Below are 6000 nucleotides of genomic sequence, written 5' to 3'. Positions count from 1 at the left end.
TTTCGGGACCTCCCATGTGGCTCCAGGTTTTCCCAGTCAATCTCCCTGTGGTTGAAATCCCCCATAACCAGCAACTTTGCTCTGCTTGAGTGTGAGTGGTGTGTGTGTGTGTGTGTGTGTTTGTGAGTGGTGTGTGTGTGTTGTGTGTGTGTACTCGCCTAGTTGTACTCGCCTAGTTGAGGTTGCAGGGGTCGAGTCCAAGCTCCTGGCCCCGCCTCTTCATTGGTCGCTACTAGGTCACTCTCCCTGCACCGTGAGCTTTATCATACCTCTGCTTAAAGCTATGTATGGATCCTGCCTCCACTACATCGCTTCCCAAACTATTCCACTTCCTGACTACTCTGTGGCTGAAGAAATACTTCCTAACATCCCTGTGATTCATCTGAGTCTTCAGCTTCCAACTGTGACCCCTTGTTGCTGTGTCCAATCTCTGGAACATCCTGTCCCTATCCACCTTGTCGATTCCTCTAAGTATTTTATATGTTGTTATCGTATCCCGCCTATCTCTCCTGTCCTCCAGTGTCTTCAGGTCGATTTCCAGTAACCTCTCCTTGTAGGACATGCCCCTTAACTCCGGAACTAGTCTCGTTGCAAACCTTTGCACTTTCTGTAACTTACTGACGTGCTTGACCAGGTGTGGGTTCCAAATTGGTGCTGTATACTCCATTATAGGCCTGATGTACACGGTGTACAGGATACTTACTGAGATGTCGGAATGCTATTTTAGGGTTGCTAGTCGGTATTAGGTTGATGTGCTCGGTATTATATTCACCCCAAGATCATTTTCCTCGATTGAGGTTTGCAGTCTTTGGCCACCTAGCCTGTACTCTGTCTGCGGTCTTCTTTGACCATCCCAATCTTCATGACTTTGTTCTTGGTGGGATTAAACTCCAGGAACCAGTTGTTAGACCTGGCCTGCAGCCTATCCAGATCCCTTTGTCGTTCTGCCTGATCCTCAACCACTTGAATTCTCGTGATTAGCTTTACATCGTCTGTAAACAGACACGCCTCTGATTTTGTCCCTTGTCATGTTCAGATATACTAGAAACAGCACCGACCATACGACTGACCCCTGTGGAACCCCGCTCGTCACAGGCGTCCACTCTGACACCTCGTCACGTACCATCACTCGTTGTTGCCTCCCTGTACGGTATTCTCTGATTTATTGATTGGTCCTTCAGCTTTTGCACTAATCTCTTGTGCGGTACTTTTCAAAAGCCTTATTACAGCCTAAGAAAATGCAGTTTACCCACCTCTCTCTCTCTCTCTCTCTCTCTCTCTCTCTCTCTCTCTCTCTCTCTCTCTCTCTCTCTCTCTCTCTTGCCCTTCTGTCACCTTGTCATAAAATTCCAGTGCTGGTTATCGTGTATAATAATCTCATTCCTTTGTTCCACCACTCTTCTGATAATCTTCTCCATAACTTTACATACTATACATGTCAGTGACACTGATCTGTAGTTTAATGCTCCGTGTCTATTTCATTTCTTTAAAATTGGGACTACATTTGATGTCTTTCACTCCTCGGGAAGTTGCGCTGTTACGATACATGTGTTGAAGATTGTTGTTAGTGGCAGTCACAGCGCCTCTGTTCCCTCTCTCAGGACCCATTGAGAGACGTTGTCTGGTCCCACCGCCTGTGAGGAATTAAGTTCACTTAGCACCTCCTCCTTGGTTGTATGTATTGTGTCCAGCACTTGTTGGTGTACACTTCCTCTCTGTCTCCACTGAAAATACTTCTATAAGTCTCATGCTAACCTCTTCACATCTTGTTTGTTTCTTGTAATCGCCCCTCCGTCCTTTCTTCCCGAGTCTGATCACCTGGTCCTTGACTGTTGTTTTCCTCCTGATGATAAATTAGACACATGTGCAACTCTTGGATATCTTTATTGAGGAAACGTTTCGCCACACAGTGGCTTCATCAGTCCATACAAAGGAGAATCTTGAAGAACAGGAGGAGAATGAGGTAATCAGTCCCTCAACCTTGAGTCGATGTGGTCAGTCCATCAGCTCATCTACTTTCCTCCTGATGTTACTGTACAACAGCTTTGGGTCAGATATGGCTCTCGATGCTACACCGTTCTCGTATTGCCGCTGGGCCTCCCTCATTATCCATACATATTCGTTTCTGACTCTTTGGCTAATCTTCTTATTTTCCTGGGTCCTTTGTCTTCTATACTTTTTCCATTCTCTAGCGCAATTAGTTTTGATCTCTTTGTACCTTTGGGTGAATCAGGGGCTCCTCCTGGTCATCTCATTGTTTCTGTTGCCCTTGGGTACGAACCTCTCCTCTGCTCTTTGCATTTTGTGGTCACATATTCAATCATTTCATTTACTATTTTTCACACCAGTTCTCTTTCCCACTGAGCCTCGTACAGGAAATTTCTCATGACTGTACAGTTCCCTGTTTTGTAGTTTGGCTTTTCTTGTCTTACTCTACCTGCTTCTCTCTCCGCTTTTAATTCTACATTGCATTCGAAGCTCAAGACCACTTGGTCACGAGTTCCGAATGGCCTTTCACATGTAATATACTCAATGTCTGAACTACTCAAGGGGAATATGAGGTCCAGTCTTGCTAGTTCGTCCTATCCTCTCTTTCTCTGGTAGTGTCCCTAACATGTTGGTACATGAGGCTTTGCCATCTCTTCCTTGTGATAGAAATCACCAACAACTAGTGTGTGTGTGTGTGTGTGTGTGTGTGTGTGTGTGTGTGTGTGTTCTGTGTTGCGTTGTGTATTGTTTTGCGTGTTTGTGTTGCGTGTTGCGTTGTCTCGTGTTGTGTTGCCTTGTGTTGTATTACTACCATCATCAACTATAAGTAATCAGGTTTAACTCTGTATAACAAAACGACACAAGACTCATTTAGTCTCGTTAATCTTCGTTACTATTGGTGTGAGGAACCCAGCAAGTGCCAAGCACAGTGCCAACACCAGCTGAGACCTGCCACCCTCCCACCTGATTGTCGCCACAGCTGACACACATATATATATCTGTCTCTATCTATATATATATATATATATATATATATATATATATATATATATATATATATATATGTATATAGTTAGTAACCACGAACGAGTGATACTTAAAAAATAACAGCTCTGCGACTAGCTGAGGATTCGAACCCATGTCGTTTTGCCCCGCTTCATGACGCACTAGCCCATAGGACCATGCAATCCTTCAAGAACCAAGCACCCAGCAGAGCTAGGTGTTTTATCCTGATCCGAGGGCATACTGTGGTATAGTTCTTTTAGAATTGCGTGGTCCTGTGGGTTAGTGTCATGTGCAATTTTCGCTTACCATGAGGCGGGCCAAAACGACACGGGTTCGATTCCTCGGCTAGTCGCAGTGTTATTGATTAATTACAACTCGCCCGTGATTACAATAATATAACATACTACTCGTGAAGGTTGGTGCACCATACGGGGAGTAGAATGAAATTAGCTCAAAGACGCCCACACCTCGCTTCACACGGTGAGGGCCTGGGTTCGATTCCCAGCCTGGGTAGAAACATTGGACGTGTTTCTTTCCACCTGTTGTCTATGTTCCCCATCAGTAAAATGGGTACCTGGGTGTTAGTCGACTGGTGTGGGTCGCATCCTGGGACACTGACCTAAGGAGGCCTGGTCACAGACCGGGCCGCGGGGGCGTTGACCCCGGGAACTCTCTCCAGATAAACTCTCCAGGTAAACCACCGTATGTCCTTGAATCAAGGTAAAACACCTAGCTCTGCTGGGTGCTTGGTTCTTGTAGGATTGCACAGTTCTGTGAGTTAGTGTCATGTGTGATTTTCGCTCAATATGAGGCGGGACAAAACGACATGGGTTCGAATTCTCGGCTAGTCGCAGTGTTGTTACAGATTATATATATATATATAATCTGTTTGTGTACTCACCTAATTGTGGTTGCAGGGGTCGATACTCAGCTCCTGGCCCCGCCTCTTCACTGAGTGCTACTAGGTCCTCTCTCTCCCTGCTCCATGAACTTCATCATACCTTATCTAAAGCTATGTATGGATCCTGCCTCCACTACATCACTTCCCAAACTATTCCACTTACTGACAACTCTGTGGCTGAAGAAATACTTCCTAACATCCATGTGATTCATCTGTGTCTTCAACTTCTGTGTCCCCTTGTGTGTGTGTCGTGCCGAATACGTAATAGGCTTAAATAGGCTCAAATTTTTGCTTGCCGAATAAGACAAGCGAATATTTGTGAATGCAATAATTTCGCAAAAATCATTCTGAACCTAACGATAAAAATATATTTCATTGTGATTATTATTAAATTATTGTAAACTTATCTAAAATATTTAGTTATATTAGGCTACATTAAATTACGCTTGTTATAATAAGGTCAGGTAAGTTTTCTAAGGTTCTTTTGGTACAAAATTATTAATTTTTACATTAACATAAATGAAAAAATATATCTTTAAACGTGTAAAATTTTAGAAAGAACTTAATTTTAAACGAGTTCTTACTAAATGACCAATTTTACCTATTCGGCACGATATATATATATATATATATATATATATATATATATATATATATATATATATATATATATATAAATATATATATATATATATATATATATATATATAATATAAACACACAACACTCACTCTCTCTCTCTCTCTCTCTCTCTCTCTCTCTCTCTCTCTCTCTCTCTCTCTCTCTCTCTCTGTCTAAAAATATTTAATTAAAATCATTCTGCTTGCAGGTGAGTGAGTGAGGTGAAGACAGGTGAGTCACCTAAGCCTTCTAACGCACGTAAGTAGGTGCTTACACTTCTGTTATACTTCCATAAGTGCTCTTATAACTCTCTATGTGCAGTTATCACTGTTTAAGTACTATTTTTAAAGCACTTAAACATAATTCTGTCTATTTCAATGTCAAAATCACCGATAATTTCTATGATGAGGAGGAAGAGGAGGATAATTATGAGTATCATCTACTTCATGGTTGTATCTCCCCGAGACTTTTCAAACCCCTCTCTCACTGTACCTACTTTCTACCACGGTTCCTGATTACTCTCAGAATACATACTACCGAGGTTCCTGATTATTCTTAGAGTACCTACTTACTACCTAGTAAGCATCTAGGATCAGTCAGGAACCTAGCACTACCCAGACACCTATAATTAGTCAGGAACCCAACTCTTCTAAACCACCTAATTCCAGCCCCTAACCCTCTCCCTAACTAGCACCTAACCACCTTCCCCTAACAATGTCACTTAACCTCACCTAATTTCTAACCAGATTTAACCAAACATATCCACTTTTACCTAATTACAAATGTACCTACTTAACTTCACAAATCTTGTGAATACAGAGCATGTGTGTGTGTGTACTCACCTATTTTTACTCACCTATTTGTGGTTGCAGGGGTCGAGTCCTAGCTCCTGGCCCCGCCTCTTCACCGGTTACTACTAGGCCCTCTCTCTCCCCGCTCCATGAGCTTTATCAAACCTCGTCTTAAAACTGTGTATGGTTCCTGCCTCCACTACGTCATTTTCTAGGCTATTCCACTGCCTTACAACTCTATGACTGAAGAAATACTTCCTACTATCTCTCTGACTCATTTGTGTCTTCAACTTAAAATTGTGGCCTCTTGTTTCTGTGTCCCCTCCCTGGAACATCCTGTCTTTGTCCACCTTGTCTATTCCACGCAGTATTTTATATGTCGTTATCATGTCTCCCCTGACCCTCCTGTCCTCCAGTGTGGTCAGGCCGATTTCCCTTAATCTTTCCTCATAGGACATTCCCCTTAGCTCTGGAACTAACCTTGTCGCAAACCTTTGTACTTTCTCTAGTTTCTTGACGTGCTTTATCAAGTGCGGGTTCCAAACAGGTGCTGCATACTCCAGTATGGGCCTGACATACACGGTGTACAGTGTCTTGAATGATTCCTTACTAAGGTATCGGAATGCTGTTCTCAGGTTTGCCAGGCGCCCATATGCTGCAGCAGTTATCTGATTGATGTGTGCTTCCGGAGAC

Source organism: Cherax quadricarinatus, chromosome 93 (genome assembly GCF_038502225.1).
Source record: "Cherax quadricarinatus isolate ZL_2023a chromosome 93, ASM3850222v1, whole genome shotgun sequence".
NCBI classification, from domain to species: Eukaryota; Metazoa; Arthropoda; class Malacostraca; order Decapoda; family Parastacidae; genus Cherax; species Cherax quadricarinatus.
This window is presented reverse-complemented; position numbering follows the sequence as displayed.